Genomic DNA, 16511 nt, shown 5'->3' with positions numbered 1-16511 from the left:
TCTCCGCCTCTTTCCAGCCTCCCCCCTCCCCGCCGCCAGCTGCTCCAGGCCTCTGCGTGCACCATCGGTGCGCGACCTCTACCTCCACCCCCTAGTCCGGGCACAAAGCCTAAGGACCCCCTACGGGAAACATCTGGGGCGACCACTCCAGACGCCTGACGTCCTGAGGTTGGAGAGCCACGGTTCTTGCAGGGGCGCCTGGGGGACAGGACTGCCTGCACTCTCGGGGAGGAAGGGTCAGAGATGGGGAGGAAGGGTCGGATCCAGGTGGTCAGCTGCACGGATAAGTGGTCCGAGACAGAGATTCTAGGTGTTTAGAGATGGAGACGGAGAGAGATGAGAGAGATGGACAGAAATGGCAGGAGGCAGCGAGATGGAAACAAAGTGGATAAACTTTCCTTCCTTCCTTCCTCCCTTCTGTCTCTCTTCCCTCCTTTCCTTCTTCCTTCTGCTAATATTTAAGCATTTACCTGGCCTCAGACATAATGCTAGGTGCTAGATACACAATCGGAACTCAGCAGTCACGGTCCCTGTCCCTGAGGAATGCTCCCTCCCTCTCTCAGGAAACAGAATTCATTAAGTGCTACGCTGTGATGGGGAACGCCAGCAGGCTGTGGGGACACCTGACCTCAGCTCCTAAACTAGTAAAGATGGTCAGGGAAGGCTTCCTGGAAGAAGTGGCTTTCTGAGCTGAGATCTGAAGAGCTACCAGACATTGGAGGGTTGGGGGGGAGGAGTTTGGGTGAGGGGGTCGCAGGGAGATGGGTGTTTCAGTCACAGTCGAGGGAACAACATAAACAAAGGTCCAGAGATGAAAGGTGGCAGGATATACTGGAGCAGGAGGTTCCCTCTCTCTGAAAAGGGTGGGGACAGGGTGAGATGGGTCTGGGGGTCAGCAGGGACCCGCATGGAAGGGGAGGAGATGGGCCTGGGGGTCAGCAGGGACCAGCCTGAGGAGCAAAGTCATGGGCTGAAAGGGTCAGCAGCAGGCTGCCTGTGAGAACCGTGGAGTCCTGGTGAGTCTGGTCTTCATCTTAAGAATGAGAAAGCCTCTGCAGCTTGGGTCTCTGTGGGCTTCGGACAAGTACGGGCTTGTCTGGCAGGCGTGCACTGGCCTGCCAGAAGTCAGCCTGAAAGGAGCCCCTTGGGAGGGCCTTTGCCCTGCAGGAGGGAGCCGGGCCCCCTAGCCTCACCCAGGGAGAAACCTTGGCGGATGGGAGAAGGATGAATCTGAGGTCAGTGGGGGGCGGGGGGTTGCCTCCTGGCTTAGCCCCATTTGGCTCCTGTCCATGTCCTGTGGATAGCCAGAGAGCCAAGTTGGAGAGCCAAGAGCTGGGAGTGAAAATGGAAAAAGTTGTCTCACTAAAGCAGGGTTTGCAAACTCGTGGCCTGTGGGCTGAATCCAGCCTGAGTAGCATTTTGAAATTTGGGAAACTTCATGTAAAAATCTGACTTTCTGGTTTTCTTTTAAAAATTCCCCCAAATCTGGCAATTCTCAGTGCCAGATTCCACATGGCAACAATTAGCTGTAGCCAAATAGCAGCTGCCCCTTTCAGATGAGGCGCGTACTTTGGTTTGCCACAGTCCCCACCATACTCTATTGCCTTGCATGTGACTCAGCCCGGTTTTGCTTATTTACATCACTTGCCCCATTTGAGGTTTAAACTTTTCCCAAAAGCCTTTGTGAGATATTGGGGCTTACACAACATTTCTTTGGGGCTCCTCTGGCAGAGGGCGGCTTTGACTGCATCTCTGCCCAACCTGTGTAGCTTTGGCATTCCAAGGGCGGCAGTGTCCAGTATGGGTGCTTAGTGCCCATTTAGAGGTGCCAGGTCCTAGGAGAGCACAGACAGTATCTTGTGGTAATGGACTTGTTGGTGAGCACATGAGACACACTTCAGGGTCCCTGCACCCCTTTAGCTCTCTGCCAAGCTAACCGGCCGTGGTAACCCTGGAAACCCGTGTTGATGTGGTGGGATCACAAAATGAAAGCAACCAGACCCCTGGTAGACTTTGCAAATGAAAACTAGACTTTTCCCTGAAAAACCACTGAGATTTGGAAATACGCTCATCACGGCCGCGTCTTTTAGGCATCCTAATACAGGGGCAAAGGGTCTGTGGGGTGGGCAGAATCGCGCCCCCCCAAAAGGATGTGTTCAAGTCCTAACCACCAGTATCTGTAAGTGTGTCCTCACGCGGAAACAGTCTCGGCTGATAGAATCAAGATGAGATGAGGTCATAGTGGATGGGTGTGGGGAGTGGGCCCAAACCCAATGACTGGTGTCCTTATAAGAGGCAAAATTTGCACAGAAACACACAGCGAGAACTCCCTGGGACCACAGAGGCAGAGACCAGATGGAGGCAGCTACACGACAAGGAACGAACGCCGCGGATTGTCAGGGGCCCCAGAAGCTGGAAGAGGCGAGGAAGCATTTTCCCTGGAGTCTGGAGAGGGCGTGGTCCTGCAGACACCTTGATTTTGGATTTCCAGCTTCCGGAACTGGGAGAGGACACATTTCTGATGTTTTAAACCACCCGTTTGTGCTCCTTTGTTACGGCAGCCCTGGGAAATGAGCACAAGCTGCAACTAGGAGATGCCAGGATATGGCGTACGTTTCCGTCATTCATTCATTCATTCATTCAGGAAAGCTTTAATGAACACCGTCCCGTGCTGGGGCACAGCTGCATCAAGATAAAGTTTGTACTGATGAGGAAGGAAGCGGACAAGGTGAGGCTCCAAGCATAAGAAGACGGGCGCCAGGGGCGGTAGTGGCATCCATGGCTTCCCAGGACCCTGCCCTCCCGCTCGTGTAGCTGCCCCTTAATTGTCCTCTGGGGAGCCTCCTCTCCCCAGGTCTTGGTCCCTGAGGTTCAGGGGATGTGACCTGCCTTCTGGCTCCTTGCTCCATGTGACCCAAGCCTGGCTAAGAAGCGGATCCAGTGCTGCTGGCTAGGTGACGGTTCAGAGATGGGCTGGTGAGTCCATGGGAGCCAGTGAAAATCGAGACTTTCGCTGGAGGAGTCTGAGACGCAGCCGTCGCCGTCAGCTATAAACGAAGTCAATGGAGTTGCCCTTAAGGGCAGAGGCTTCCTGAGATGAAGCAACACCAAGAAGAGCAGAAAGGGCGACACTCAGCTCCTACGAGGGCAGCTGAATTCCTGGATCCAGCCCTGCCTGCAGCCAGAGTATCCTTGTCACCCACTGATTGCCCCAGGAGCTCAAGGATGGGTTCAGAAGCATTTAACTGTTTTTCCAAATTGTTCTTTCTCCTTTTGTCATGTTAAGGAATGCAACCACCAACCACCCTGAATCAGACCAGCCTCAGCACGAGTGCTCCACCCATGACCTTGGCCTTATTTTGAACGCTAAGATCCTTCCAGGAGGAGCTTAGGCCTTGTTACCATCACCTGCAGAGGATGTGGAAGCGAATCCCTGCCTCTCCCTTTGGAATATTCATTCCCCATCTGAAATAAATGTCCCTTTGTTGGGGGACACCGTGACTCTGGAAATGATTCTTCCTGGTCCCCTATTTGCCACAAATACACTTCACTTGGTGAGACAACCTCTTCTGGTGGACGGTCTGATTTCTCTCGCGAGGAGCGAACCCGCCTTGGTTTCCGTAACATCCTGAGCTTTTTAGTTCGCGAGCCAATACATCCCCTCCTCCCAACTCTGTGTTTTGTTTGTCTTGCTCGAGCCTGTTTGGCTTGAATTTCTGTCACCTGCAACCTGAGCCTCCGGCCTGATGTGGTGAAAGACGCAGCTGAGAAGCCAGGACCAGTCAGCCTCTGCTGAGGGCACGCCCTCCCTCGAGTAGTCTGCCTCTCATCTCGTGGAGCCCTGAGGAGCACTCGGAGGGGCACACATGTGCCAGCACTCGGAGTCCCAGAGGAGCAGAGGTGGGACCTTCTCTGGGGCCAGGGGAACGAGGGACCTTTGAGCTTCCTGCCGGGACCCAGGCCCAGGCACAGCAGCCTGGCTACTCCCTGCCTAAAACCGCTTGCCAACTTCAGCCCACTCTTAGGATAAACCCCACTTCCTCGCCGCGGCCCGCAGCACCCCCCTGACCTGCCGTGACCTCCCGGAACAGTCCGGAGCCCGGCGGGGAGCAGATGGTGCTCCCGGACAAGGATAATGCCAGGAAAGCTTATTGACAAAGGGATTAAGTCCAAAGCGTGTGGGCTAAGGGGAGCCAGTCCCCGCGCAGAAACCTGGGCCAGAAGCTCCAGGACGGTGACCATCACGGGCCCAGAGGCTTGACAGGACAGGGCAGATACGGGAACCCAAGGGGAGAGCATTGCATGGAACAGGTGCCTCGAACAAAGCAACCAGCCCAAGAGACCTCCTGGGGAGAGATCAGGACTAAATCCCGCCGATCCTGGCTCCTCCGGCCCTCTGATCCCTCGCTGGGCGCCCCCGGCCCAAAGCTGTGCCAGGGCCGCTGGGAGGTGGAGCGCCCTCTGGAGGAGCCAGCAGAACTCCTCACACCATCTCAGAATGTGCTTCCTGGAGGACCCAACAGACACACCTGTACCCTTGGCATGTAAAGCTTCTCATCTGTTAGGTCTCAAATGGCGCCTCCTCAGGGAAGCCTTCCTTGATTGACCATCTCCCAAAATGATCTGCTCCCTGTGTTATTTCTTCCAGGGCAGCTACAACTGTCTTGAAACAATCTTGTTACTTTAGTTTCTTGTTTGTTTATTGACTCGGGCCATTCCTCCAGAATGTCAGCTGTGGCCCCAGTACCTAGAATGGTTTTGCACATAGTAGGTACTCAATAATTGGTTGAATAAATGGTTGAACAAATTAATGGTCTCCCCTAGATGTGGGGAGATGGCTGGGCAGGCTGAGTCACCAGAGGTGGGAACGGTAAGGTGGCCCCCCGAGGAGAAGGAAAGGCCAGAATGAGCACAGAGGGCTCTGACCTGGGTATCCACGAGTCATTTTGGATGACACAGAACTCCGGGGCTTTCCTTGTGCTATAAAGGAACAGGCTCCACCCTGGGTCTTCCCTTTCTGCCATGTGGAGGTCAGGTGAGGAGAGACCACTTTAAACTCTGGGGAGCCTGAGGACAGAGTTGTTGATTCATAATCAACAGCAGGAGAAACTTAGGGTAGCTTCCAGGCAGGACTTCCCAACAGTGACGAGAAGGAATGAGGCTTTAAAGGGGCCTGAGACAACTGCCCACACTCGTTGTGTGGACACAAGGACCTTCAGACCACTTAAAGATCTTGGCTGTGCTGGGAAGGACAGAGGGCGATGGCTTCCTTCCTTGCCACCCCCCTCCTTGCCTGTTGGCCCTCCATCTTCTCTCCACCAGCCCACGTGGGGCCTCTGAGTCCCTGGGTCCCTGCCTCCTGCAGGGCTCTGCTCCCCGCCCCCCACCCTGCTGGGCTCTTAGCCTTTGATCTGTCCAGACTGTGGCCTCTGGCTGGGCTGTTGTTTGCGCCTGTGGCCCGTTCTCCATTCTTCTGCCCACAGCACACTCCGTTCTCCTGGGAAAACTGCCCTCCTCCCACGTGGCCCAGGGCCCAGCCAGTGGGGGCCTCCAGTCCTTGGGCACAGGAGCTTCTTACGGCTTCCGTCCATGAGGGGGGGCACCGCCGGCCTCAGAGTGAGGGGAAAGCAGAAGACTGATTCCGGGACACTGTTTGAGACCCCGGATCCAGCTTTACCTGAAACCAGGCCCTCGTGGCTTTCTCAGTTCGATGAGCCCTTTTAGACTTAATGCATGTGGGTAGCATTTCTGTCATTTGTACCTGCAAGCGAGCAGGGTAATCCGTGTGACACTGCGAAAGGCCCCCCACGGAGCTGCTTCTGGCAGCAGATCGAAGCCTGGGAGGCAGAGCCCCTAGGGGATGAGGCTGTGCCAAGGACCGCTGTGACGGTCAGGCTGTGACGGCGGCAGTCCGTCTGTGTGCAGGCGGAGAAACACCCCTCCCTCCCCTCCCGGGGACCGGGTCTTCCTCGGGGCGCCCTGTGGCAGAGCGTCACCCAGGAGGAGGGACACGGGAAACGCGGTTCCCGGGAGGCAGGTGGAAACCGGGCAGTGAGCTCCCCGTACTTGGAGGTGTTCAAACGGCGGGGGCCCCGCCCCAGAGAAGCCAAAGAGGGGACTCCTCCGGGGCAATGACGTCTGCAGCGGGCGCGTGACGTGCCGCCAGGGTCCCCCTGGGCCGGAGCGCCTGTCCCCCGGCTGCTGCGGGGAGCTCAGCCTCCCCCCAAGGCCGCGTGCGCTTCCACGGGCGGTGCAGGAGCGGCAGGTCCCCCCGTTTCCAGGTCCCCGTGAGTCTGGATGAGGCCCGCGCCGCGTACCCCGTCTCCGCAATCCCCCCGCTCCCCACACTCCGCCCCCCCCCCCCCCCCCACCGCACGGGTCGTGGTCTCAGGAGACCTCATGCTAATTTCCACCTCGGACTCCGGGCTTCCCCGGCATCCATCCCGCCACCGTCCCCCACAGAGCCGAGGGGCCCCCGGGCCAGGGCGCTGTCCCCCCGGGGCGTGGGGACAATGCTTTTCCGGAGGAGGGGAGCGCTTGGACAGCCCACACATTTGCTGTGTTGTAGGCTGGCCTTCCTGCGGGACGGGAGGAGGCCACACGGGTCTGGGGACAGGGAGGCCCAGAGCAGGAGCAGAGCAGAGGTCACTAATGGGGGACACAGGACCGGAGTGGCTGGGAAGGAAGGAAAAAAGAAGCAAGAGGCTGCTGACCAAAGGACCCCAGCGTGTGGGTGCACCCTCCACGTGGTCTGCTGACGCCTCCCTGACCCACGAGGGCCCCCCTGGGAGAGCCTGAGCACAGATGGCCCGGCTATGCGGGCTGTTATGGTCGTTGAATTGCCACGGTCTTCCTTTGAAGCAGGTGGCGTGGTTGGCATCCCCGTTTTATTGTTGAGGAAACTGAGGCACAGAGAGGAGGAGCTGCTCACGCTCATGCACCCAGCCTCAGGGGGCTCTCTGCCACCACAGCCCTTGCACCCAACCACCACACCACACGGCTGCCCTGAGGCAATGGGGAAACTGAGGCACGGAGAAGGATTTCCCCGGGCCACCCGACAGGGGGAAGAAAACCAGCAACCCCCAGGGGCTCCCTTTGAACCAGCAACTGTGGCAGGCACCTTCACACAGGTGGCTGTAGTCAGTCCTCCCAATGAACCTGCGACTAGGCTGTGAATGTGAGGGGAAAAGCAAGCCCAGAGGAGTTAAGCAGCTTGACCAAGGACACACAGCATGTAAGGGTGGTGCTGGAACCTGTTTATTGATTCTTCCCCCGCAGCAGCTGCTACCTCCCCAGCTGCTGGGTCCTCTGTCAGCCAGCTCCCCAGCCCCACTGTCTTCCACCCGCTCCAGCCCCACTCCAACCAAGCACGCCGCTACCCCTCGGCTGTCCTCAGCTCACTGGTTTGCCCTTTGCTCAGGAATGTTCTCCAAATGCCCCCCATGACTCCACCCAACCTTTAAAGGCAGCTCAGAACTCACCTCCAGGGAGCCCTCCTTGGTTCAGAGCCCTGGTTCTGCAACCACGTTCAAGTACAGCCGGTGTGACCCCTGGTGACCTAGCCTCATGGAGGACCACTGCCCTTATTTGTCCAACAATTGTAATAATCGTCTCTCAGGCTGGCACTTAACACGGGGCCTGGATGCACAGCCCGCATGCAGTAGGCACTTAATAATTGATTGACCTCTATCTTTATAATAATTGTGTTCCCGGCAGAGCTCACCAAGCAGGCCTGTGTGTGTGTGTGTGTGCATGTGCGTACCTGTTCAGTCAAGCCTTTGTTGAGCGCCTGCTGAATGCAGAGCCTTTGCACTGACAGCAAGTGCCAAGAACACTGACAGAGGGGGCTCTGACGGGGACGGGGGACGGGTGACGGGGGGCAGGTGCCTGTCACCCTGAAACAGAACCGGGCCTCCCTGGCTCAGGGCCCCTCCTCCGGGCTGAACCGCCTCGCAGGGAAGGACGTGTGTACGGCTGGAACCACGGAAGCTGCACCGCGAGGCCGTCCCGGCGTCACCTCCTGCCAGGGGAGCGGCCCCTCCTGCCGGCGGGCTGCGCCATCTGGTGGCCATTCTTGGTGACGCAGCGTCGGGGCTCGGAGCCGCCTGGGTCAGACCATTCTCCGGGCTCGTGGCTCCATCTCGTGGCACGAATGCACAATTACATCCCATTGGCTCCAACCTCAGAGGCACCCGAAGCGGTTCTATTTGCAAATCTTCCTCTTTTTCTCTTTCCTCCCCAAAGCCCCAGTACATAGTTGCATATCCTAGTTGTAAGCCTCTCTTGTTCTTCCATGCGGGATGCCGCCTCAGCGCGGCTTGATGAGCGCCCAGAATCGGAACCCAGAACCCCAGAACCCCAGGCCACCGAAGCAGGGCATCCGAACTCAACCTCTCAGCCCGGGGAATGCCCCTGAAGAGGTTCTTAAAACACGCCAGGACTCCCTCTCGGAGTCACAGAATCAGAACTGGGGAAGGGGTGCATCCTTAGAAACTGCATTTTAGAAAAAATTCCCAGGTTATTCTTAACTGGGGGAACCTGTACGTTTGCAAAGCATGACCTTAAAGGGCCTTCTCCGGATGCCTTTGCACCTGCTCGCCACCTGTGCAGTGACAAAACTGCCACCCGCTTCACATCTGGGATTCTCATTTCCAATTAAAGGGCAGGAAACTGAAGTCCAGGGAGCGGCAGTCACTCACCAGGACCACACAGGGAGCCAGCGGCCCCGTCCCCCAGCTCTGGGGCAGGTGCGAGAGCAGGAAGGAGGCTCTGTGCCATCGGAGACCTGTGCCTGCACTTCACACGTCAAGGGCTCTGCAAGGGTGAGTCGGAGTCACTGGGGCGACACCTCCTGGCACCTGGTCCTAGGACGCTGCGTTTATTTGTCTGTCTGATTATTACTTTAACTCTCTTGCTGGCCTGTCCTTGTCGTGGTTGGGGTAGGGACGGGTTGAGCACTGACCTATCAATCAGAGATAAGGCCCTGTTCTAAGCACTTTATATGTATTAGCTCCTCTGATCCTACAAACAAGCCCCTGAGAATGTATTCTTATCGTGATTATCTCTTTATGTATGAGGAAACTGAGGCACGGTTAGTGAGCGTTGACCCAGGCAGCCTGCTCCAGGTCCAAGCTCCAAGTCAGCTGCCACCCGGGGCCCCAGAGTAGGCAAAGGTTGGCATCTGTGCCCTTGATGACTTCACAGGCTCCTCTCTGGGCATCCTTGGCCAAGCCACGCTCCCCATCCTGCCTCTCTCTGCTCCTGTTTGTTGATTTCCCTGGTAAGTGTTCAGTGAGCCCTGTGCCAGCCATGGCATATCCGGCTGTGAGTAAGTACAGTCCTTGCCCTCCGGGGGCTTGCTGTCCAGTGGGGGAGACAGGCAGCATAAAGCAAATTAACAAACAAGGTCATTTTAGACGGTGGAAGACCTGTGAAGGATGGGACCAAAATGACCGGAGCGGGGGACAGCTTGAGAATGAGTGGTGAGGGAGGGCCTTTCAGAAGAGCTGATGTTAGATCTGAGTCCTGAAGGAGGAAAAGAAACCAGACATGTGCAGAACCAGGGAAGAGTGTTCCAGGTAGAGGGAATGGCAGGTGCAAAGGCCCCGTGGTAGGTGTAAGCTTATTGTATTCGAGGAACAAAGAAAAGGCCACTGGCTGGAGCAGAGTGAGTGAAAGGCACAATGGACGTTGGTGGGTTTGGTCACCAAGCATCTGTCCCTTCTTCCTTTGGGGAAGTCCTCCCTTCCCCTCTGAGGACAGTGTTGCTGGGAAGGCAAACAGGGTACCTGCCATCCCTCTTCAGGAGCCAGTCGGGTCCTTGGAGTCTTCTTGGGCCTGGCTCTTCCTCTGCAGGGGTGGGCTTGGGATCCAGGCTCAGCCACTGAGATGCTCACGGAATCTTGTACGACATAAATAGAAACAGAACCCTGGGAGCCCAAGACGCCAGCTGTAGGCCCTGTGGGCCTGGTTTTCATCTCAGCAGCTGCCCCAGGTGTGCAGCTTTTCCCTCCACCCCTGTTATCATTCCGATAACCCCCATTTGCTTCAGATGGCCAGAATTTATTTCTGCTGCTTACACCCAGATAACCCTAACGATGCAGTGTAGGAATAAAGAAAGATGACGTTGGGGTGACAGCAGGGCCAGGTCATGCTGGTTGGCCCAGCTAAGGAGTTGGAGTGTGTTCTGAGGATGAGGGGCGTCCTGTGGGCTCTTCTGAGATCCTGATTGTGTGTCGGTGGCTTCTCGCCTGCAGGATGTCTTCATTCCAGCAGTCCTCGTCCCAAATGTCTCCCTTCCCACCCAAGCCAGGCAGGCGGCTGCCCTCAGCGGGTGCTCAGGCAAAGAGCGGGAAGCCAGTGGCTTTGATTCCGAGATGGTCTGTCTGTTTTCTGTGCCAGGAGGTCTCCACACGGTGCAGACAAATGCCTCTAAGACTTTAACCCCAACGCACAGTCCAGGGAAAGAAGAGTAAGGTGAGAGGAAGGACAAGCGGACAATCAGGACAGCCTACATGTGGTGGGACCCAGGCGGGGGCGGGGGGCAAAGGAGCCCGGGGTTTAGTGGGTCCCCCCTGAATTCCAAAGCATCAGGAACCAATCACAGTATCAAACAGCAGCTGGTGACCCCAATCCTCCCGCGCCAGCAACAAGCCCGGCTATTGTTTTTCCAGGAATCCTGTCAATCCCCTTTCCTGTAAGTAGGGCCCATCCTCCCCCCAGGTTGGCCGATGGACGCGGCTTGCCTCCTCCCTGTTGCTGGCCGGTGCCTCGACTTCCCCCTCCCGCTTCTCCATTCAAAAGGAAAACGGACACAGCTTGACTTTAGTCTCCCACCCACCCAGCCACAGCCCAGAGACCCATAAGTTCCCATCTGGGGTCTCCTAGAGCCCCAGCTGTGATGCCCAAGTCAGTCTCCAACCCTGGAACTTTCCCCACGTCCTGTGTCCACTCTTGTCAAACTCAGCCAGTCCTTGCCTTGCCCCTGGGTGACCAGCTCTAAGGGGTTGACGGTAGGCCACTGCCCCCTCCTTCACCTGGTGGAGGCTCATGGGAGGAAAGTGCCTCCCTCACGGGAGCCGAGAGTGACTTAGGGTGGAATTGCAGGCGGGCAGCTGGGAGGGGCTCCCCGGAGGCCTGGGAAGGGATGGGGGTTCTGAAGTGCGCCTGCGGGCAGTGCCCCGGCCTCCTCAGGGAGTACTCGTCAGGCACATCACCCCGGGCTGTGCAAAGAGCGAGGCTGGCCTCCTTTCTAAGTCCCTGCGTTCCTCCCATTCAGATTCCCAGAGGACCCCACCCCAGGACCCGTCACTGGCCCTGTGTGTGTGTGTGTGGGGGGGGGGGGTAGGGGGGTGGGGAAGGGGCAGGGAGGGGGAGTTCCAACAGCTTCCTTCACTGGCATCACCTCTCCCCCTGGGCTCCTGCCACACAGCCATGGTCACCCACATGGGTCGCAGATGAGCACCCCTCCCTGCCCGTGAAGGAGACTGCGGCCTGCTGGGAATGAGTGACAGGGCTCAGAGACCCCCAGGACAAGGCAGTAGCCGGCGAGCGGGACTCCCAGAGCATCAGGGGGCTCAGGAGGATCGATCGCCTCAGTCGGGTGGGGGATCAGGGAGGACTTCCCAGAGGAGGCATCACTGGCGTGGAGCCCTGAAGGCTGAGGAGGGGGCAGAACATTCCAAGCTGGGGCACAAGGGTCTGGAAAGCCTGGGCTGGTCCCCGTTCTAATTTGTGTCATGTTTAACCGTGAACCAAGGGCCCTGCCTGGGGGCTTGAGCGGGGCTTATACCCAGCTGAGACAAGGCCTTGCCACGCTGTGTCTGCTGGAGGGACCGTTTATAATTCCTGCAGCAGCAAAGCCTCGGTGACAGGAAGATCCAGCTGTCAGATCCTTCGCCGTCCACTGAGCCTCAGATGCAGGACCTGGAGCGAGGACTCTGTCTGCAGCCATGCTGGACCAGAGGAACGCGTGCAGCCTGCCTGAGCCCTCTTGGTCCACGGTGTTCAAAACACGTCGGATCTAAGAAGGGAGAGATTCCAGATGGAAATGCATAGGGGGTGTCCCGGCCCCAGACAAATGGAGTGGGGTCAGGCCGAGGGAGAGATGGCCAGACGGGGGCCTGCGAGGGCACTGAGTGCAGTTGCTACAGGCAGGAGCTGGGTGGAGGCTGGGGGCTGTCCAAGGGGCCAGCAGGTGGGCCTGGTGGTCTGCATGAGTTAGGGATCCTGAGGGCACAGCAGACTCAACCATCGGTGCAACCTCCCGTGGGAAGGACAGACCAGGTGGCAGTGTGTGAAATGTCCTTAGGCCTCCCCTCCTCCGCCCACCCCAGCAGCTTAGAACTGAACACTTTGATGCTGTTGAACCAGCAATGCTGTTTGTTGAGTCTCTGATCCCTCCGTTTTTTTAGGGGGGTAGAGAACAACATCAGCGTAGAGTTGTTTTTTAAAATCTGAATTAGGTACCATATTGGTTAGCCATCACTGCCTGACAGACGACTCCAAAGCTTAGTGGCTTGAAACACTTAAAACAACAAATATTCCTTATTTTCCATTCGTCTGCAGGCTGGCTGGGTGGTTCTGCTGCGCTGGGCTGGGCTCCCTCTTTTTTCTGCAGAGCTGGTGGCTGGGCTGGGGGTGGGCCAGGTTGGGATGACGTGGCTCCGTGCCACGTGGTCTCCGATCCTCTGGCAGGCTGGCCCAGCTCGTCCTCATGGGGACAGGGGGACAGTGACAGAGCGCAAGGCCACCTGAAGCCCAGGTCAGGGCAGGTACACTCTCTCTGTCACATTCGGCCGCTCAAAGCAGATTCACTGAGGGGGAATGGACTCCGCGTCTGATGGGAGGAGTCCACAGTCACTGTAGGCAGGGTATGGATAAAGAAAGAGATGGGCCTGATTTTGTCACCAATCTACCAAGTTTCTGGCTTCTCAAGTTGGGGGTCTGGATTCCCACTGTCCACGGTGGACTGGCTACCCCTTTAGACAGGCTGTCCTTTTCTGACTTATACAATCTCTCCAGGCCCGTGTGACCCACCTGGCCCCAAGTGAGTTGGCAACTTCTTCCTTCAACCAGCAGCTCATGCTCGCTAACCATCTATGGCTCCCCATTGTCTACGGGAGAAAGTCTAAGCGCCTTAGTTTGGCATTGAAGACTCTCCATTGTGACAGTTCCGGGCTCATCTCCTGCCTCTGCCTCAGTATCCCTCTCCGCTGTGCTCCCTAAACCCTCATCCCACATTTGCAAGCACAAGACTCTTTGTGTGTACACTTCAGAATCTGTCTGCTTCACGGGCTCTTTCTTTGCTGGGAATGCTTTTCCTCTGCCTGCGGAAACCTACTCGTCCTTCAGGGCCCAGCTCAATGTCATGTCTGCAAGGTCTTGCCTGATCCTTTTGGGCCTCCCCTATACCACTCCCCATCCTGACCCAGCACCACTAATTCTTCCTCCCCTCCTCTGTCTGCAAGAGTGCTACCAACACAGCCCTCTCAGCCCACTTGGTGCTACTGCGGACACGCCCGCTGCCTGCCCTCTTTCTCTCTTCTCACGCCCTGTGAGGCACATCAGGGTGAGGAGTGGAGAGGCTTCCGGCCAGCCAGACCTCCACTGACGCGCTGGCTCCACCACTCAGGAGCTCAGTACCCTGGGCAAGCTGCTTAAGCAGCTCTCTGAGCCTCAGTTTCCCCATCTGTAAAAGAAATTCACAATGTGTCTTCCTCTAAGGGGTTGTTCTGAGAGGCTTAATTGAGGCAACACATAGATTATGCTTAGTACAGCGCCTGGGACCTAGTAGATGCTTAGCGAATATTTGTTGCGTGAGTACGTCTAGGCCAGCCCAGGTCTTTCGCCATCTCTACACCTCCCACCCCACCCTTCCTGCCAGCATCCACGAGACCCACTCCATTTCCTTCCTGACAACACTACTTCTGTTCTTTGATCCATGTCCACGTCTGAATCACTTTACGAGGACGAGAGAGAGGGATGCAAAACATGTCCACAAAGTACTTGAAATCATTGCCATTTGGGGGTCAGAAGACAGAGATTAGTTGCCCGTCTCTGTCTCACAGACAAATTAATCGAGTGGCAGCTTTTGGTGCAAAATACACTTCTTGTCGAAAGGATTAGACACCCTAAATCCAGCTAGAATGTGCTGTGATCGTGTGTGGGGTTTTTCTAAGCAAAGCTGCAATAATCATACATTTACAACGAATAAATTGGGTCCTTTAATTCCTCTGCAGTAAAGCCTTTGAAATATAATCTGTCATTTCAGACTTAGAGAACATGAGTTTTCATAATTATAATTCTCCAGCATACACTACTGTTCATAATTAAATTCACTTGTAAGAAATCCAAAGTGGTTTTTCTTTTCTGGATTATCTGTTCATACGATGTCAATAAGGTAAATTAATGTTGAATAAATTTGGTGAGTTCTTATATAAGAAACACACACCCTGCTATTGATGAAAGGCTGGACAGACAGATAAGACGGCCAATATATACACTATTTCTCAGGAACAGACTCAAAGACAGAGCAAACCTAAGTCTGTCTCCCCAATCTTTGCCTCCCCAAAGGGCAGCGAGCTCCGGGAAAGAAGAATGTTGGAAATAGTTGAAAAAACATAAATGTTAAATTATGGGCAAACTGTCTGCTGGAGAAGATGCAGACCCATACATTTTGAAAAGCAATTGAATGAAGGCGCAAGGCTGGAAGATCAGAAAGCAGGCCCTAAAAGGCCCCAAATTAGTAATACATGCAGGAGACATATACAGACCCACGACCTAAGAGACAAAGGAAAAGATAAGCAGATAAAGAACGTGGAAGGCTTGAACTCAGAGAAACAGACACAGAGCGAGCAGGACTCATGGTCCCCAGCACCATCTTGAGCTTTTAATAAAGAATAGTCTACAAGCATGTTGCAGTTTTGCATCTCTAGACATAAATGAGCTAATGTTTTGTTACCCAGCCCAAGGTCAAGGCTGGATGCACCAGGAGTGGGTGTGCTCCCTCCTCGTGCCTCAAGAGAAGTCACGCTCCCTCAAAGATGAGATTTCGAGAACGACGGGGAATTTTCTCCCCATCAGCAGAAACGTCCTCCCGGGTTTGGTCCTCTGCCTGAGGCCAGGAGGTGCCTACTGAGGTGGTAACTTTTCCTGAGAGGGGCAACTTGAAGGAGTCAGAGGTTCAGCGTGAACCTGGGTACCTTTTGACAGAGGTGTGAGAGAAGGACGGCTCTTCACTGGGGACAGTGAATTTGAGCAGGAGGCCTGAGTGAATTGCTGCAGTCGAGGCTTCTGGGAGCCACAGTTAGGGAGCAAGTATGTGCGCGTCAGTACGTGTGTGTCTCGGTGTCTCTGCATGTGCGAGTGCATACATGTGTCTGTGTGTGGCTGTGTGTCTGTCTGCACAGGTCCGTGCATGAATATGTGTTTGTATGTGTGCATCTGTGTCTGTTTATGACCATGTGTCTAAGTGTACGTGTGTGTGTGTGTAAGCATGTGTTTGTGTGTGCATGTGTATCTATATGTGTATGTCTGGAGCCTGAGTGTGGGTGCGCATGTTTCTGTGTGAGTGTGTGTGTCTGTCTGGATGTGGATGCGTGTATGTAGGTCTGGTATCTGAGTATGTGTGTGTGTGTCCGTGAATGAATAGTGAGAGGGAGAAGAGAGGAACAGCTCTCAGGCCGGTCTCTTCTCTTCTCTGGTCCTTGATTCCCCCCCAAGCAAAACGATTTTTTCCCCAGTGGGTCAGCTAATCTGCAGATGTTGCACCTACTGTGTGCAGTTTCTGTGCTAGATGAGGATACAGAAGTGAGAGGTCAAGGTCTCTGCCCTCAGAGGGTATCAGTGGCATCAGGTGGAGATAATTTAGGACTGATGTCTTCCCAGGGCCCTTACGTGCACAAGGAAGGCCACTACCTATGAGGCAGGACTGCCTTGCACGTGTTATTAAAAGACTCACTCCCCCACCCCCGCCTACACACACAGGACAGGCAGGAGGGCCAGTGGACCCAGGAGGAGCTCCCCTCTCAGCAGGAGCTCTGCTGCCTGCAGCCCTGGCTGAGGAGACACTGGATGCCCTTTCCTATGTTCCCCTTTGGCTAAAACCATAAAGTGCAGCAATTTCAGCAATTATGGTGGCATTTCTTGTGGTTATGGTCCAGGCAGGGCCCAGGGAGGAAATCATTCAGGCAGATGAGCCTGCTAAGATCAGCTCACCGGGCAGAGGTGATGTCAGCACAAAGGTTAGCACGGGCCTGGGGCCTGAAATGAGAACCAGCCCCAAAAGGGTCACCATGGCACCCTAAAGTCTCCTGAAAGCTTCTCCAGTCTGTGCTGTGGGAAAAGAGAAGCCTGAAGAAGGATAGCATAGCCCAAGGTCACATGCAACTTAGAGGACATGGCAGCTCTAAAGATCTTGACTTTTGACCCCGAGTCTGTGCTTAAAACACAAACACACAATATTATTTAAAAACTGTATCTGGCTGCCTTCCTCTGTAAAGTCAAGATAC

General features: G+C 55.6%; 3 long non-coding RNA genes across 5 annotated transcripts; 2 read left to right on the top strand and 1 right to left on the bottom strand.

Annotated features, from left to right (window-relative positions):
* The first annotated feature begins 27 nt into the window (after window positions 1-27).
* Window positions 28-4807, top strand: LOC139082182 (uncharacterized). Its single transcript, XR_011537927.1, has 2 exons — window positions 28-168; window positions 2311-4807. It is a non-coding gene; the product is annotated as an uncharacterized lncRNA (long non-coding RNA).
* A 1147-nt stretch (window positions 4808-5954) lies between these two features.
* On the top strand, window positions 5955-14898 carry LOC139082180 (uncharacterized). Of its 3 annotated transcripts, none has more exons than XR_011537925.1 (3): window positions 5955-6287; window positions 8662-8822; window positions 9205-11315. It is a non-coding gene; the product is annotated as an uncharacterized lncRNA (long non-coding RNA). The 3 variants fall into 3 exon arrangements; XR_011537923.1 differs by lacking the exon at window positions 5955-6287 and adding an exon at window positions 11854-14898 and having other exon boundaries at window positions 6371-8822; window positions 9205-10476; XR_011537924.1 differs by lacking the exon at window positions 5955-6287 and having other exon boundaries at window positions 6371-8822; window positions 9205-9280; window positions 10257-11315.
* LOC139082181 (uncharacterized) lies at window positions 9047-9897 on the bottom strand. Its single transcript, XR_011537926.1, has 2 exons — window positions 9789-9897; window positions 9047-9525 (listed from the first exon to the last, which is right to left on the bottom strand). It is a non-coding gene; the product is annotated as an uncharacterized lncRNA (long non-coding RNA).
* Window positions 14899-16511: the final 1613 nt, after the last annotated feature.

The sequence above is a fragment of the Equus przewalskii genome, chromosome 3 (assembly GCF_037783145.1).
Source record: "Equus przewalskii isolate Varuska chromosome 3, EquPr2, whole genome shotgun sequence".
Lineage (NCBI taxonomy): Eukaryota > Metazoa > Chordata > Mammalia > Perissodactyla > Equidae > Equus > Equus przewalskii.
This window is presented reverse-complemented; position numbering and strand designations above follow the sequence as displayed.